Source organism: Somniosus microcephalus, chromosome 17 (assembly GCF_052327205.1).
Source record: "Somniosus microcephalus isolate GS21.2 chromosome 17, FLI_Smic_1.0, whole genome shotgun sequence".
NCBI lineage: Eukaryota > Metazoa > Chordata > Chondrichthyes > Squaliformes > Somniosidae > Somniosus > Somniosus microcephalus.
The window spans coordinates 81,190,900-81,210,129 of record NC_141003.1 but is presented as its reverse complement, the minus strand read 5'-3'; positions in this window follow the sequence as shown (position 1 = coordinate 81,210,129).

The following is a 19,230-nucleotide window of genomic DNA, read 5'->3' as shown; positions in this document are numbered from 1 at the left end:
TCTGAATTTACACTACGACTTTAGCATTGGTGTGAAGCCAAAGTGCTTTCCACAGTCGCAGCGTAAATGCAACCTTCTTTCTTTTCTGCTTTCAACTCTATAGCTATCCACCCTCGCTAAAATCAGCATTTCTTTTTAAGTACACTGAGATTACTAGGCTAGTGTGAAACTCAAAACCAAACACTTCTAACCCTATTTAAATTACCAGAATGTTTTTCTTACACATGGGATCATTTCCCCAGAACTTTTGTTTTCCCAAGCACCAACACACCCTCTCAAACAAAATGTTTTTATTGGCACCTATTCATTTTCTCGCATGTTTTTTTCACAGCCAGTTGTATCGGCGTTGTAACACTGTTTACTTTTCTGCAAAGTAGTTCAGCTATGCGAAGATGCAAAGGTGACATTTCCTGAATGCTATGAGAGTGGGCTGTTAATTGACACTGCAGAATTAAGACATGCCCTAGTTAACGTGTGATTCTAAACTTTTCTAGGAATTGTTGCACATCAATATGTCATGCACTACTTTTAGCTTCAGTGAATGTCTGCACCTGTGCTAACTCAAGGACATTTGAAGTAATAGTTATTTCAGCAGTGGATTACATAACAGGAAAATATCGAAGAAGAGCAGGGGAGTTATCCCCGGTGTCCTGGCCAATATTTATCCCTCAATCAACATCACTAAAACAGATTATCTGGTCATTATCACGTTGCTGTTTGCGGGAGCTTGCTGTGCGCAAATTGGTTGCCGCGTTTCCTGCATTACAACAGTGACTACACTCCAAAAAGTACTTCATTGGCTGTAAAGCGCTTTGGGATGTCCGGTGGTTGTGAAAGGCGCCATGTAAATGCAGGTCTCGCTTTCTTTCTTTCTCATTTTGCTGTTCACCCCAGCACACATTTTCCCCCTGCCTCTCTTGACGTACTGAGGTATGATTCCATCGCTGCCCTCCAGTACTTCACTCAACTCAGCAAGCTTTAGGTGTGAGCATAGACAGTGAGTATTGGCAGACTATTTAATCATGGGGGCATCATGGTGATGCCCGATCCTGTCATTCCCCCCACCACAAAAACAGTCTCCAACAACGGTCCCTGGAACGCGATCTGGAGTGGGAACTGTTCTCACCAGACAAAACAACAACTTGCATTTATATAGCACCTTTAACATTGAAATTACATAGAATTACTGGCCGCACGGTTCTGCGACAGGTCTCTGAGGCACTCTCCAATTAATTTCTAACCCATCGCCCCTAGACAGACTTCCCAGTGAGGACATAAATCCCACTGGGAGCCCGACCAAATTATTTAAATGACCCTGTTCCAGAAAACCGGCCGGGATTTGGGTAGGCACTCCAACCAAAACAGAAAATCCTGGCTAGAATACTGAAGACACAAACACAACTTAAATCCTCAATAGAAGTTTTCAGGAAAAAAATCCGTTCACGATGAAAAGAATTGGAACCAGTAAAATTTCCCAAATGTTCATAAAAATGCAGATATAGTCGTAACGTCAAGAGGGGTGCTGACTTTTGAATTACGAAACTCATTGGCCGGGATTTTCTTTACCTGGGTGGGCCAGGTGCGAGCGGTCGGCGTTGTGGGTCGCGACCCCCTTGCTGCTTCCATCCCGCTCCAGAAATCGACTTTACACTAAGCCCGCCCAGCGCGTTACCCGGCCCAATTAAATGGTGTGGGTCTGATGACGTCATCCATGATGCAGTTTCAGCTGGTAGATTTAAAGGATCCTTGGCCACGTTGCATTTGAAGGTTCATCTAGGAGTGTGCACTCGCTGCACTGGAGCTTTTGATTGTTCCAAACACTTGGAGAGATGGCTGCACAGAGGCAGCGGGCTGCACCCAGGTTCTCCGATGACTCCCTCCATATGCTTGTGGAGGGAGCCAGAACACGCAAGGAGGTCCTCTTTCCTTCCGATGGGTGGAAGAGACCTCCCCAGGAGACCAAAAGAGCCTAGCTCCAAATAGCAGAGGGGGTCACCAACAGGGATGTGGTCAGGAGGACCTGGGTGCAGTGCCGCAAACGTTTCAATGATCTCATTAGATCAGGAAAGGTGAGTACACAGCCACACTCAACTTCATCCTGCTGTGCCTCTCATCACATCCCCATTACTCTGCCTTCCTAACCCTGCTCCTGTACATCATTACTCACACCAACTTACCTTGCACCTCCACCCATCCCTCTCTCTCTATCTACATTATCACATCCCCATCTTAATGGCCACCCCTCACACTCAGCCTCATCCTAATGCAATCATGCCAACTAACAACGCACAAGGAGGCCACTTGGCATTGCCACCCCACTCCATCATAGTCTCCCTCTAAAGATCTAACCCATCCATTCATTACACTCATTCCATTACTCTCACTCAAATCTCTCTTCTTTCCCTTCTTGCAGGAAAAGAGAGCCCAAAATAAGAGGGAGAGGGGGCGAACCGGAGGTGGAAAGCCATCATTTTCCACCCTCACAACAGCAGAGGAGGCTGCATTAGAAGTATTGGGATTCACTGAGCAGCCCGAGGTGGGAGACGGAGAGAAGGGGACATCTCAGCAACCTGGTGACAGAATTACATATCATACAGCTACATGGCGTAAATCAGTCACTCATATGGGGACTGATGTCATCAGCCACTGAATGGTCATCATGTGCATAATGGTATCTGTACCCATTCTTCATATGACTTATCTAACTCATCTCTTTACTTTCCCACAGGTCCATCAAGAGCACCCCCCCTCCCCCCATTGTCCAGGCGGAAGAAGAAGATGACTCCTCAGAGGAGCCTCCAGCCTCTGAGGGTGCACCGTCACCAGACCTAAGCGCACCCAGCACCAGCGTAGATACGCTCACCTCGGTGGGTCCCACGCGAGATAGAGTAGTGTTGTCACCTGGTGCCTCACAACTCACAAGTAAGCAAGAGCAGATGGTGGAGACAGGGACAGCTGTGGAGAGTCCTCGCCGGTAAGCGCAGGATGCTCCTAGCTCTGCTCAGCTGCATGCAGATGCTGAACCTCGGGGGCCATCCAGAAAGAGGATGGTCCTGGGGGTGCAGGAAGAAGTGCAGGGGGCTCTGACAGGTTTTGCGACCGCGAGGTTTGCAATTGTTCAGAGAATGGAGGAGTCCATCTCCAACATGAGCACCACCGTGTCGCAGGCGATGGTGACTGTAGGCTCTTCCATGGATAGGATGGCCACCTGCATGGAACAGTTAATGCACAACTCACAGGAGCATACGGTCTCTATGCAGAATAGATGGCTATCTATGGAGGATAGATGGCTATCTATGGACGATAGATGGCAGAGGCTCATAGACGTCCTCTCTAGAAGGGATGTCAGTACAGACATGGGTCCTCATGGCCCCACTGCTGTGCAGCAAGGTGCTCTCCAGCTTCTTGCTACCAAGGAAGTGCGAGTGGCCCATGAGAAGGATGATGGTGAGAGGAGACATGGAAGCGTTCACACTTCTATCCCATTGCCACCCCCTCAGTCAGAGCCCCAGATGCCTCCTCAGACAGCGATGGCCGAGTCTGCCCCTGCACAGTCACAGGAGGAGCAGACTTTGGCGGGGCCATCACAAGCTCCAAAACCCAAAGGACGTCTGCCAAAAATGTCTAAGCAGTCGCAGCAGGGAAGTGAGCAGGCTGCCTCCACCTCTGCTGAAGCCACAGTCATAGAAGCATGCATAAGAGAAAGATGACACACAAGTAGATTCACAAGGGTAGCCACTTGGGTGTTTTATTCAATGTTAATGTCAAGTTTCCGTTAATGTGATCTCAACCATAAACATCTTTATTTTCACCACTTTCCAGTCTTGGAAAATTTGTGTGCACCTTTGGAAGTGGCTTAGTGAGTTCCAGTGAATGGTGAGACATAACGGTACCTCCACCAATGGTGATCAGTGTGAAAGGAATGGCTTGGTCATTGTAGAGATCCCTTATGGTGTTGGTGTGGGGTGGTGCCAACCTGGCGCATCATGTGGCAGCCATATGGGTATACTGCATAAAGCTAAGTAAATCTGGCCATGACGAGGCCATCCCTGGCTTCCTGGGCAGCAATGTGCTCGGGTTCTGATGCCCTCTGTCCTGTGCAGCATCAGGTGATTGTGGTAAAGGTTGGTGTTGTTGTTGGTGCTGCTGGTGTGCCTGGTGCTGCTGGTGTTGGGGCTCATCGTGGTCCGATTCTGAGGACCAAGGTGAGACAGTATAAACGGCACCCATGCTGACGGAATAGATGGCAGGTCAAGTAGGGATGACAGAAGCAACCTGTCAATGGTGAGAGAGGTTCTTCCAATGAGGTGACACTGGATGGAAACTTTGCTGGAAATACTTGCAGCCTGCAGAAATCTAAATCTGTGCTGGCAATGTAGTCAGCAACAGCTTCTGCCTGAGGTAAGTGATCAGCTGTGAGGGGGGAGCTTTTACAGTACAATTGATGCAGTCAAGTAATCAGCTGGATCAATGGCCACGCAACTCCTGCCTCAGGTTGACAGACGTGGTTCCCAAGCTGCGTGAATCCCTTGGGCATGAAGGGAAATTTGAGAGCTAGGGGGAAAAAGGCGCTTAAGTGTCTGACAACAAGCTGATAATGATTTCAATTAGGTCGCTCGCCTTTGCTATTCGGTTCACTGCCGCACCGGCAAGCGTGCCCGAGGGAAAGGCGTGTGGAGGCGGGATGATGGCGGTTTCCCGACCCGCTCCGACTTTTTTCAAATTTCCTACCTGACCCGCCCAGGATCGCGCATGCACGGACCCCATAAAATTTCAGACAATATCTTAATTTTTTCGAAGTAAACTCTTCGGACCCCCCAGGACACTCAGCTAAGAGCATCAAGGGAGCGGCGAGAGGCAGGGGCTGGGACAGGCGGAAGCTCGCCTCACGGCAGACCGCCAGCTCGGTCCCTAGATCCAACTACCAGCGTTTTAACTGCAGCACCTTTAATATACACTATTGGAGCTGCTGCTACCAGACTTGCCCTCCAATAGATCCTCGTGAAAGGATTTCAAATGTACTCATTCCAATTACAGGGCCTCGAAAGAGTCCTGCATTGTTATTTTTCGTCACTGCCTCCCTGAGTTGGGAGTGGGTAATTTGCGTGCCTGCTGCCTTCCTTGTACAGTAAACTCTCGTTTAAACGGCACCTAATCATCCGGAATTCTCGAATAACCGGCAAAATTCAGTAGGTTCAGGAACCCAAAGGTAAATTTTACTGTATATTTGTGGCTGTGTAACTGGGGTTCTTGTACCTTTTGCCATGTAATCATGGCTCCTGCACCTCTGGTTGTATAACCGGGGCTCCTGGATCTGTGGCCGTGTAACCGGGACTCCTGCACCTGTGGCCGTATAACCGGGACTCCTGGATCTGTGGCCGTGTAACCGGGACTCCTGTACCTGTGGCCGTATAACCGGGACTCCTGGATCTGTGGCCGTGTAACCGGGACTCCTGTACCTGTGGCCGTGTAACCGGGACTCCTGGATCTGTGGCCGTGTAACCGGGACTCCTGTACCTGTGGCCGTGTAACCGGGACTCCTGGATCTGTGGCCGTGTAACCGGGACTCCTGGATCTGTGGCCGTGTAACAGGGACTCCTGGATCTGTGGCCGTGTAACCGGGACTCCTGGATCTGTGGCCGTGTAACCGGGACTCCTGTACCTGTGGCCGTGTAACCGGGACTCCTAGATCTGTGGCCGTGTAACCGGGACTCCTGGATCTGTGGCCGTGTAACAGGGACTCCTGGATCTGTGGCCGTGTAACAGGGACTCCTGGATCTGTGGCCGTGTAACCGGGACTCCTGGATCTGTGGCCGTGTAACCGGGACTCCTGTACCTGTGGCCGTATAACCGGGACTCCTGGATCTGTGGCCGTGTAACCGGGACTCCTGTACCTGTGGCCGTGTAACCGGGACTCCTGGATCTGTGGCCGTGTAACCGGGACTCCTGTACCTGTGGCCATGTAACCGGGACTCCTAGATCTGTGGCCGTGTAACCGGGACTCCTGGATCTGTGGCCGTGTAACAGGGACTCCTGGATCTGTGGCCGTGTAACAGGGACTCCTGGATCTGTGGCCGTGTAACAGGGACTCCTGGATCTGTGGCCCTGTAACAGGGACTCCTGGATCTGTGGCCGTGTAACAGGGACTCCTGGATCTGTGGCCATGTAACAGGGACTCCTGGATCTGTGGCCGTGTAACAGGGACTCCTGGATCTGTGGCCGTGTAACAGGGACTCCTGGATCTGTGGCCGTGTAACAGGGACTCCTGGATCTGTGGCCCTGTAACAGGGACTCCTGGATCTGTGGCCGTGTAACAGGGACTCCTGGATCTGTGGCCGTGTAACCAGGGCTCCTGGATCTGTGGCCGTGTAACAGGGACTCCTGGATCTGTGGCCGTGTAACCGGGACTCCTGTACCTGTGGCCGTGTAACCGGGACTCCTGTACCTGTGGCCGTGTAACCGGGACTCCTGTACCTGTGGCCGTGTAACCGGGACTCCTGTACCTGTGGCCGTGTAACCGGGGCTCCAGCACCTGTGGCTGTGTAACCTTGGTAGGTATACCTCTCCGTTATTCGGAATTTTTAATCAACTGGCACCATCCTGGTCCCGTAGGTACGAAAGAGTTTACTGTATGCGGTAGCTGTTTCTCAGGCACCCTCCCCGGAATCGAACCCTGATTCTCCGTTACCCATGGTCACCATGGTAGGTACAGAAAGTACCATCGAAAGTTGATAGGGCAGACATTCGAATGAGTCGTCGCCGTCACGAGGACGTGCGATCAGCCCGAGGTTATCTGGAGTCACCAAAGCTGCCGGGCAAGCCCGGATTGGTTTTGGTCTGATAAATGCACGCATCCCCCGGAGGGTCAGCGCTCGTTGGCATGTATTAGCTCTAGAATTACCACAGTTATCCAAGTAACGTTTGGCGCGATCGAAGGAACCATAACTGATTTAATGAGCCATTCGCAGTTTCACTGTACCGGTCGTGTGTACTTAGGCATACTTGGCTTAATCTTTGAGACAAGCATATGCAACTGGTAGGCTCAACCGGGAACAGTAGCATAGTGGTTTATGTTATTGGACTAGTAATCCAGAGGACTGGGACTAATAATCCCGAGACATGAGTTCAAATCCCACCACGGCAGCGGGGGAATTTAAATTCAGTTAATTAAATAAATCTGGAATAAAAAGCTAGTATCAGTAATGGTGACCATGTAACTACCGGATTGTTGTAAAAACCCATCTGATTCACTAATGCCCTTTAGGGAAGGAAACCTGCCATTGTCACCCGTTATATGTGACTCCAGACCCACAGCAAAGTTGTTGACTCTTAACTGCCCTCTGAAATGGCCGAGCAAGACACTCAGTTGTAACAAACCGCTACAAGAAACAATAATTAAGAATAAAACCGGACGGACCAGCATCGGCTTCAGACATGACAACGGCACACCCAGCCCAGTCGACCCTGCAAAGTCCTCCTCACCAACATCTGGGGACTTGTGCCAAAATTGGGAGAGCTGTCCCGCAGATTAGTCAAGCAACAGCCTGACATATTAACAGAATCATACCTTTCAGCCAATGTTCCAGACTCCTCCATCACCATCCCTGGGTATGTCCTGTCCCACCGGCAGGACAGACACACCAGAGGTGGCAGCACAGTTGGGAGGGAATGGCCCTGGGAGTCCTCAACATTGACTCCGGACCCCATGAAGTCTCATGACATCAGGTCAAACATGGGCAAGGAAACCTCCCTCAGCTGATGAATCAGTACTCCTCCATTTGGAACATCACTTGGAAGAAGCAAGGGCACAGAAAATGTACTCTGGGTGGGGGACTTCAATGTCCATCACCAAGAGCGGCTCGGTAGCACCACTTCTGACCAAGCTGGCCGAGTCCTGAAGGACATAGCAGCCAGACTGGGCCTGCAGCAGGTGGTGAGAGAACCATCACGAAGGAAAAACCTACTTGACCGCATCCTCGCCAATCTACCTGCCGCAGATGCATCTGTCCATGACAGTATTGGTAGCAGTGACCACCGCACAGTCCTTGTGGAGACGAAGTCCTGTCTTCACACTGAGGTTCACCACCACCTTCTCAAGGGCAAGTAGGGATGGGCAATAAATGCTGGCCATGCCAGCGACGCCCACATCCCAGGAACGAATAACTTTAATAAATGTTAACTCTAAAAATGAATTCTCACGGAGTGATTAGATAATGTAGTGGAGCGCATTGTAGCCATTTTTCCCTTTGTTGTTTGATGGGCCGTGTAAAGCTAATATTGACAAACTGATTCGTGCTCCAGGGAAGCTCTACCAGTCAGCAGCTGATCCAGAAATGGTGTAAGATTTCATCAAAACAGCAGTGTTTCACATTAACATATTACAACTATGATCGACTTTAAACAGTAAAGTGCGGCCGTGGTTCGGGTTGGTAGCATTCTCTCGCCTCTGAGTCAGAAGGTTATCGCTTCGGGTCCCACTCCAGAGACTTGAGCACATAATCTAGGCTGACGCTCCTGTACTTCTGCACTGTCGGAGGTGCCGTCTTTCAGATGGAACCTTAAACTGAGACCCCGTCTGCTCTCTCAGGTGGACGTAAAAGGTCCCACGGGCACTATTTCGAAGAAGAGCAGGGGAGTTTTCCCCAGTGTCCTGGCCAATATTTATCCCTCCATTAACATCACTAAAACAATACTTATCCCTTAAATTCATCACTAAACAGAACTGATGATCTGGTCATTATATCATTGCTGTTTGTGGGACCTTGCTGTGCGCAGCATTTCCCACATTACAACAGTAATACACTTCAAAAGTACTTCGTTGGCTGTAAAGGGCTTTGGGATGTCGTGAAAGGCGCTATATAAATGCAAGCCTTTCTTTCTTTTTAAACCTATGCTAAATACCCTTCCTCTTTCCATGTGAGTCAGAAGGTTGTGGGTTCAAGTCCCACTCCCAGGACTTGAGTACATAAAGCTAGGCTGACACTCCCAGTGCCGTGCTGAGGGAGCGCTGCACTGTTGGAGGTGCCGTCTTTCGGATGAGACATTAAACCGAGGCCCCGTCTGCTCTCTCATGTTAACGTAAAAGATCCCATGGCCACTATTTTGAAGAAGAGCAGGGGAGTTATCCCTGGAGTCCTGGGGCCAAGATTTATCCCTCAATCAACATAACAAAAACAGATGATCTGGTCATTATCACATTGCTGTTTGTGGGAGCTTGCTGTGCGCAAATTGGCTGCAGCGTTTCCCACATTACAACAGTGACTACACTTCAAAAAGTACTTCATTTGCTGTAAAACGCTTTGAGTTGTCCAGTGGTTGTGAAAGGCGCTATATAAATGCAAGTCTTTCTTTTTCTTTCTATGCCGTCATCTTGTTGAAGTCTGACTTCCTGCTCCTATCGGGAGACATTAGCCCGGCTGGAGTGCGTATCAGAAACTTGGGTGTTCGCAGTGCACGGTTTCCAACCATGGCGTGCACGGTCAGGAAGTTACCCCTCAACACTCATCGCACCGTCTCCAACACTAACTCATTCTTTGGACCCCCAACATTATGAGGCTCCTCCCACAATCTACAAGCTAATAAGATCAAAGCTTAATGTTGCCTAATCATTACGTCCTGCTTTACCTCACCTTTTCTTCAATTTTGGCCGTACTTTGCACAAAGCGTCCTTGGCGCCTTCACCCTTAATTTAAAAATTAAAACTCTGAATTTTCTCACCTCCTGTGGCTTCCTTGTGCCATAGTTAATTATGTTGCTGAGAGTGGGAGTGAGAGAGGCCTGCTCACAGGCCTCCACCAAAGCTTGGATTGGCTGTTTGGAGCTATGCAAAACCATCCGGTGTCTCACTCTCTGATTGTCCCTTCGTCTCTGTGGGGATCTGGATTTTCTCAGCTCAGTCAAGATGCCCAAAGGAGCAGCACATTGTCACAGTGTTATAGGTGAAGTTAATTTTACCAAATAAGTTTACATAAGGAACTGTAAAGTATTGTCTGACGAAAGGTCTTCGACCTGAAACGTTAACTCTGTTTCTCTCTCCACGGATGCTGCCCTGACCTGCTGAGTTTTTCCAGCATTTTCTGTTGTTATTCTGTAAAGTATTAGTTGCCCTAAAAGAGTGTTGCCTCAGAACAGTAACATCGCAGTGATACCAATGACTACTTCCAAATTGCCAGAATCAAATATACAAGTGGGACATGCAGAAAAGTGTCAACTGTGGCTCAGTGGGCAGCACTCTTGCCTCTGAGTCAGAATGGTTGTGGGTTCATAGTCCCACTCCAGAGACTTGAGCACATAAATCTAAGCTGACTGTCCAGTCCAGTGCAGTGCTGAGGGAGCGCTGCACTGTTAGTTGGTGCCTTCTTTCAGATGAAACATTAAACCGGGGCCCCGTCTGCTCTCTCAGGTGGACGTAAAAGATCCCATGGCACTATTTTGAAGAAGAGCAGAGGAGTTCTCCCTGGGGCCAATATTTATCCCTCAATCAACATCACTAAAACAGATTATCTGGTCACTATCACATTGCTGTTTGTGGAATCTTGCTGTGCGCAAATTGGCTGCCGCGTTTCCCACGTTACAACAGTGACTCCACTTCAAAAAAGTACTTCATTGGCCGTAAAGCGCTTTGGGACGTCCGGAGGTCATGAAAGGCGCTATAGAAATGCAAGTTTTTCTGTCTAAAAGCTGAGCAGCATATTTATGATACTTTCTTTAAGATGGGAACTTCCTATGGGTTTTCGTTCCCTCAGTAGACTATTTTACAACACTCGCGCTAAACATACCTCGTAGGAGAAATTAAACCCCTTTGTGAAGAAGCACTGTGTTCACATCCCTGTCAACGTCTCATTTTTAAAGTGTTAATCAGTGTGCAATAATGAACCCTATCTTTTATATTGCATACTGAGATAGATTCTTTTTATTATTCGTTCCTGGGATGTGGGCGTCGCTGTCAAGGCCAGCATTTATTGCTCATCCCTGATTGCCTTTGAGAAGGTGGTGGTGAGCCGCCTTCTTGAACCGCTGCAGTCCGTGTGGTGAAGGTACTCCCACAGTGCTGTTAGGGAGGGAGTTCCAGGATTTTGACCCAGCGACGATGAAGGATCGGCCGATATATTTCTAAATCAGGATGATGAGTGACTTGGAGGGGAACTTAGAGGTGGTGGTGTCCCCATGCGCCTGCTGCCCTTGTCCTTCTAGGTGGTAGAGGTTGGGGGTTTGGGAGATGCTGGGAGATTGACTGTAGGAAAGGAAATTGTAAAGAGTTGAGCATTGTGGAATTTTGTTTAATTATCTTTTAAGGATCAACAATAACAACTTGTATTTATATAGCGCCTTTAACGTAATAAAATGTCTCAAGGCGCTTCACAGGAGTATTTTAAGACAAAAAATTTGACACCAAACCACATAAGGAGAAATTTGGGCAGGTGACCAAAAGCTTGGTCAAAGAGGTAGGTTTTAAGGAGCATCTTAAAGGAGGAAAGAGAGGTAGAGAGGTGAAGAGGTTTAGGCAGGGAATTCCAGAGCTTAGGGCCTTGGCAGCAGATGGCACGGCCACCAATGGTTGAGCGATTATAATCAGGGATGTGCATGAGGGCAGAATTAGAGGAGCGCAGATATCTCGGGGGGTTGTGGGGCTGAAGGAGATTACAGAGATAGGGAGGGGCGAGGCAGTGGAGGGATTTGTAAACAAGGATGGGAATTTTGAAATCGAGGCATTGCTTAACTGGGAGCCAATGTAGGTCAGCGAGCACAGGGGTTATGGGCGAACGGGACTTGGTGCGCGTTAGGACACGGGCAGCCGAGTTTTGGATGAACTCGAGTTTACGTAGGGTGGAATGTGGGAGGCCAGCCAGGAGTGCGTTGGAATAGTCAAGTCTAGAGGTAACAAAGGCATGGATGAGGGTTTCAGCAGCGGATGAGCTGAGGCAAGGGCGGAGACGGGCGGTGTTACGGAGGTGGAAGTAGACGGTCTTAGTTATGCTGCGGATATGTAGTCGGGAGCTCATTTCAGGGTCAAATATGACACCAAGGTTGCGAACAGTGTGGTTCAGCCTCAGACAGATGTTAGGGAGAGGGATAGAGTCAGTGGCTAGGGAACGGAGTTTGTGGCGGATCAATAAGTTTTATACAGGACTTCCTCTCAAAAGATTAAATGGGTAGGATAGAATCCACCATACAGTGGATTGTAAGCAGCCTGTGGTGGAGTGGGGTCAACGACCACATTCATTTTTTTTGTCAATTATTTTATTTATCTGCACCTGTAAGCTTGCTTCCCACGCATTCTCTGTGGCTGAGAAGGCAGCCTGGATAGCTCGAGACTTCTGTTAATGTTGCTCCAGCCAGGCTCGAAGAGCTTTGTTACAAAGGCCAGGGTGACTCTGTGCGAGAAAGCCTTTGGCTCCTGCTTGGCATCTCACCATCGCATCAAGACCACATTAACTCTCATTTGTAATTAATATTCCATTACCTGTTGACTAATATCTGCTGGCTTGTTATAATGCATCCATTTCTTAGCCACAGATTATCCACACAGCCCTGTTTCGCAACAGTTGTCCCTTTGAACATTAACTGTTGCTGTAATACATGACATATCTATTATGGTCAATGCAGTCTCGGTAATACAAAAACAAATGTTCATCGTAGAACCAATCTATGTAGGGGTAAAACCACAAGGAGAGGCACAATGCAATTATAGCTCACAGGAACCTTTTATACTGGTAGGTCTACTCATAATTATAATAAAGCCTGGATTAAGAAGTCGCTCTCAGGACTGAACAAACTGCTGGTTAAAGCAGGTGGTTTCTTAATCTAAGGTTGAAATAACACACTTAACTTCTGGCTTGTGGGGAAAGTGGATGTTTCGGAAAGTGATCCGATCGGTTGCAAGAAGGTTCTTTAGTTTCATATTCAGGCTCACAATCCCACCACCGCTCCCCACTGCACCCCCACCCCTCCCCTCCCACCACTCCCCCCCACCATGCCCCGCCCCCCACATCCTCCACTCCCCCCTGCACCCCTCCCCCCCACATCCTCCACTCCCCCCTGCACCCCCACCCCTCCCACCCCCACCCCTCCCCCCATATCCTCCGCTCCCCCCTGCACCCCCACCCCTCCCACCCCCACCCCTCCCCCCATATCCTCCGCTCCCCCCTGCACCCCACCCCTCCCCCTCCCACCGCCACCCCTCCCCCGCCATGCCCCACCCCCCCACATCCTTCACTCCCTCCTGCACCCCCACCCACTGAAGGGGCTCGCTCATGCTGGGCCACAGTTACACAGGCACTTGACGCCTCTGGCATTCACCGAAGTGGTCATTCTTAACGTGCGAGCCTGGACGCTAAGCTGAACCATGGAGGGCATTACAACTGAAGCAATTCTGGCACTCAGTGCGCTCACACCGCTCGTGCTCGTCGATCTCTGCCCCAGCAAGTGTCAATGCCTTCAGGCGAAGGGAGAACTAAACTGGAATTCCTGCATTAAAAATGATATTTAACTATGTTTTATTTTGTTGACTTTGCTAATCCCCTTTTATCCTGTTGCTTGCTGTTCCTTTTTCCATCACACAATGATTTCAAGGAGAGATTAGAAAAAAGGTGTTGTTACATAAAGGATGGTTAGAATATATGATTCCTTGCCACAAGCCACTTTTGAAACAGAGCACAGAAATTCTTTCAAAAGGGAATTAGTGAGTTATTTTAAAAAGAGAAATATTAAGTGGGCGCAAGGACCGAGCAGGAAGTGGGATTAGTGAAGGTGGCTGCTGTGAAGGCAAAGGCGGGCACAGTATGGCCAGAGGAGGCTGTCTCGGAGCTTCAGGATTGCTTCGAACGCACTGATTGGGGCATGTTTGCCCATAATGACATCGAGGAATACGCATCCACAGTGCTATTCTACATTAACAGTTGCGTCGAGGTTGTCACGACCCATAAAAATATCAGGACATACCCCAACCAGAAACCCTGGATGAACGGAGAAGTCCGCTCGCTGTTGAAAGCACGTGACGCAGCATGTAAATCTGGCGACGCGGCGGCTTACAGTGCAGCTAGGACCAACCTAAAAAAGGGTATCAGGACTGCCAAAAGGAAACAGACACTGTGGATAGAGGATCATTTCCACAACAACTCGGACCCCCGGCGCATGTGGCAAGGCATCCAGTCCATCACTGACTACAAGGGCAAAAACACCAGCCCCCCGGTTAGCGATGCCTCCCTTCTGGAGGAGCTTAACAACTTCTACGCTCGCTTTGACAGGGACAACAGGGAGCCGGCTACCAAAGCCTTGCCACCCCCGGAAGACCAGGTGCTCACTCTGTCGACCTCCAATGTAAGGGGTGTTCTACGCAGAGTGAACACACGAAAGGCTGCTGGACCGGATAGCATCCCTGGACGGGTACTCAAGGAATGTGCTGATCAGCTGGCTGATGTCTTCACCGCCATCTTCAATCTGTCATTGGCCCAGGCAGTAGTCCCTACATGCTTCAAGACCGCTACCATTATTCCTGTGCCAAAACAAACGGCTGTGACGTGCCTGAACGACTATCGACCTGTCGCACTCACACCCATCATAATGAAGTGTTTCGAGAGACTGGTCCTGGCTCACATCAAAGCCAGTGTTCCCGCCTCTCTTGACCAACACCAGTTTGCCTATCGTGCAAACAGATCAACGGAGGATGCAATCACAACTGCTCTACACTCGGCACTGAATCACTTAGATGGTAAAGAGACCTACATCAGAATGCTGCTCATAGACTACAGCTCAGCATTCAACACTATCGTCCCCAACAAGCTGGCCACCAAACTCCAAACTCTTGGCCTGAACACTTCCCTCTGCAACTGGACCCTGGACTTCCTAACAAACAGACCCCAGTCTGTCAAATTAGGTAACCGCACCTCCCCCCCCGACCCTGAACACGGGGGCCCCACAAGGATGTGTGCTGAGCCCCCTCCTCTACTCCCTCTTCACCCACGACTGTGTGGCTGTTCATGGTTCCAACACCATCATCAAGTTTGCGGATGATACCACGGTAGTAGGCCAGATCACCAACAACGATGAGTCAGCCTACAGGGAGGAGCTCCAGCATCTCGTGAAGTGGTGCGCCGATAACAACCTGGCCCTTAACACCAAGAAAACCAAAGAAATCATTGTGGACTTCAGGAAGTCTAAAGGCGGAAGTCACACCCCCATCCACATCAATGGGGCTGTGGTGGAAAGGGTGGACAGCTTTAAGTTCCTCGGAGTCCACATCACGGAAGACCTCTCCTGGTCCCTCAATACCTCCTCTCTGGTGAAGAAGGCCCAGCAGCGCCTATATTTCCTAAGGAGGCTGAAGGGATGTAACCTTTCACCCCTGATCCTCTCTAACTTTTACTGCTGCACAATAGAGAGCATCCTGACAAACTGTATCACAGTATGGTATGGCAGCTGTAGCTACTATGACCGGAAAACCCTGCAGCGGGTAGTCAAAACTGCCCAACGCATTACCGGCACTCGGCTACCGACCATAGAGCACATATACCAGAAACGCTGTTTACGGAGGTCACGGCCCATCATCAAAGACCCTACCCACCCCAGCCACAGTCTGTTCGCCCTCCTGCCATCTGGGAGACGCTACAGATGCATTCGCACCTGTACGACCAGATTTAGGAACAGCTTCTTTCCCAGGGCTGTCATCCTACTGAACTCCACAAATAAACTCTAAAGCCTGCACATCTGCCAATGCACTTTATTATGGTTATGTTTATGTTAATATACTACAAGCCAAATGTATGTTGAATGTTTAAATGTCTTAATCTAAACGTACACTCTCGGGAGCCGCAAGCCTACATTTCGTTGTACTGCACTTGTGCACTAACAATGACAATAAAAGTTGATTTGATTTGATTTGATTTGAGATATGATCGGGCGAATGGCCTGTTTTTGTGCTTTGGCAATCTACGATTCTATGATATCCACAGAAATGTTTTTACTTCACTTTGCAGGATTACACTGTATATTGTTGTTCAAAATTAATTTTAAAATAAGCACCTAAGATTCTATGGTGTACAGATTCGACATAATCATGGGCTTTGTAACCAGTGGGCATGGATTCAAGCTCAGGGAAAAGGTGAACAGACAGTGTAGATTTAACTAGTTCACACAAACCATGCCGTGGAAGCGGATAGCGTTGGCAAATTCAAGAAGGACCAGGCTAGTTTTTTTGTCAAAACATTTGACAGAAGGGATTGAGTATAGTGTGGTATTTTGTTTTTTTAACTTCGGGACTGTCCAGATGAACCATAATGATCTTTTCTGGCCATGTACATTCATTGAAGTTACAGCATAGAAACAGACCATTCGGCCCAACCAATCCCCTCTATTCCTGGGCCAATATTTATCCCTCAACCAACATAACAAAAACAGATTATCCGGTCATCATCACATTGCTGTTTGTGAGACCTTGCTGTGCGCAAATTGGCTGCCGCGTTTCCCACATTACAACAGTGACTCCACTTCAAAAGTACTTCATTGGCTGTAAAGCGCTTTGGTCGTGAAAGGCGCTATAGAAATACAAGTCTTTCTTTCTTTCTTTCTTTCTATTCCTAAACAAAAACAGAAAATGCTGGAAATACTCAGCAGGTCAGGCAGTCTCTGTAGAGAGAGAAACAGAGTTAACGTTTCAGGTCGATGACCCTCTGTCAGAGCTGGGGTTTCCAGCATCCGCAGTATTTTGTTTTTGTGTCCCTCTATTCCTATCTGTTTCCATCCAGTGTCTAACTGCTGAAGCTCTGCCAGCAGGTTCATTCAATGGTGAAAACGCAATCTTGGGCTACAAGACAAGCTGACACAGAAGCACAACGAGGCAGCAGAATATATTCTACAAAAATGTTTGTCCCTCTTTATGTGTCGCAGGCATTTTGTTAATCAAGGCTTCAAGTGGCAATAACGTGATATTGTGTTGTTTTCTGTGGGACTAGTTAGTGCAACTCTACACTTCTCTCATAAAGAAACATTTCCAATATTAACTACTTGATGAAGATTAGTTGGCATTTATTGACAAACTTAATGTTGATTAAAATTTTAATCCAATTATGTGGTACAGTGTATAGTGGTTATGTTACTGGACTAGTAATCCAGAGGCCTGGACTAATGGTTCGGAGACATGGGGGATGATTTTGTCAATGGGGGCGTGTTGGAGGCGGGACTGCTGCTTGTCGGGTTTTAGCCCCGCCTCCATCGACTTGTGGCCAACCCACGCTGTTTTCCCTTGATTGACCTTGTGAAGCCGCCCAGCGGGCTCAGCAGGCCAATTAAGGGGAAGCCGGTTACAAAGAATGTCAGCGTATGATGTTTCATCTGTCAAAAAGTTTTGACAGATGAATTGTCATTGTTTCACAGCTCTGTGAAGTCCTTGTATTCAAAACTCATCAAACCTCGTTTGTGAGCAGAAATTAGATGGTTGTTGCATCGGAGAATGTAGCAGCCATTCTGTCATCTCTGCCGGTGAGATGCCGGAGCCGCCGGATCCCCAACTGTTAAAGCCTGCAGGAAGAAACAAAGGTAAGTAAACATTTTCTATCACTTTTCACTCACCTCACGTACTTACCTCTCCACACTTGCACCCATCACTCACCCCCACAGTGCACTTTTGCACCCCTCCGACCCCCCGCAGACCCACTGCTCGCCTCGCTAACCCTGACTGGGTTTCCCGATGTTGGGAAGCCCGCGCCTCAGCTGGAAAAATGGCGATAATCCTTTTAACTGGCAATTAATTGGCTGTAATCCCCTTCCCGCCTCCAGGAGACGGGACCCGGCGTGGGTGGGCTACCCACCTCCTGGGAAGATGGCATGGAGGTGGGTTGGGGGCAGGATGGGTACCCGCCCCCAGATTCTGCCATTTTCCCGGCAGTCCCGCCTCCAAACCCGCCTCCCCAGGGCTGGCAAAATCCACGGCAGCTGGGGAACTTAAATTAAAATAATTAAATAAATCTAGTATCAGTAATGGTGACCATGAAACTACTGGATTGTCATTAAAAACCCATCTGGTTCACTAATGTCCTTTAGGGAAGGAAATCTGCTGCCCTTACCCGGTCTGGCCTATATGTGACTCCAGGCCCACAGCAATGTGGTTGACTCTTAACTGCCTTCTGAAAAGGTGGCTCACCACCAGTTTCTCGAGGGCAATTAGGGATGGGCAATAAATGCCGGCCTTGCCAGCGACGCCCACATCCTGTGAATGAATAAAAAAAACTATATGTGGCCGGGTGAGTCTACATTCCACTCTTGCTAGCTAGACCAGTTTCATGGGTTCATAACATAGAACTTGCATTTATATAGTGCCAGTCATGACCCTGGGACATCTCAAAGCGCTTTACAGCCAATTAAGTACTTTTTGAAGTGTAGTGACTGTTGCAATGTAGGGAAACACAGCAGCCAATTTGCGCACAGCAAGCTCCCACAAACAGCAATCTGTTTTTCAGTGATGTTGGTTGAGGCCTAAATATTGGCCAGGATCGCGGGAAGAACTTCTTTAAATAGTGCCGCGGGATCCTTTACATCTATCTGAGAGGGCAGGCAGGGCCTTGCTTTAACCTCTCAGTTGAAAGACAGCACTGCCGACTGTAGTGTATGTCTCCGTCTACCTTTAAGAGAACTATTGTATGTAACCGTTCACCTTTAAGAGAACTATTTTAGGTGTGGCACTACTTTGTTTGGCTTCTGTATACTGTAATACCGACGGTGACCACACCAGTATATAAGTGTTGTGTCAGGATTTATTGGGCAGATTCGCCCTGACCTTTGAATAGTAAAGTCCTGTTTTAAGTTACTCTTGGAGTCTGTGTATTAATTAACTAAACAACCCACAGACTTTACAGTGGCGACGAGTCCGATCGTACCCTGCGGCAACAATACTTCCGGAGCAGTTAACGAGCGTCGAGAAGAGGCAACCGCCCTCGTCGTTCTGCTGGGAGAAAACTCGAGGCTGCAGAACTAGAAAGGAGGAAGAATTTAGAGACAAAGACTTCCATCAGCAACAGGCACTGACTGTCCCTTCTGCCACGGTGAGGAGTGAGCCGATCAGCACGAGAAGCAAGGCGGCCACGGTGACTGTGAGTAAGGGAAAGTAAAAAGAATAACCGGAGGATAAGGGCGGTGCACTCGACCACGGTCGAGGGGGAAAGGAGCCGGACAGAAGTCGGGTCCAGAGGCGCTGAGACTGGGGCAGCGTGGAGCAAGGAAGCCGCGGTACAGACAGGC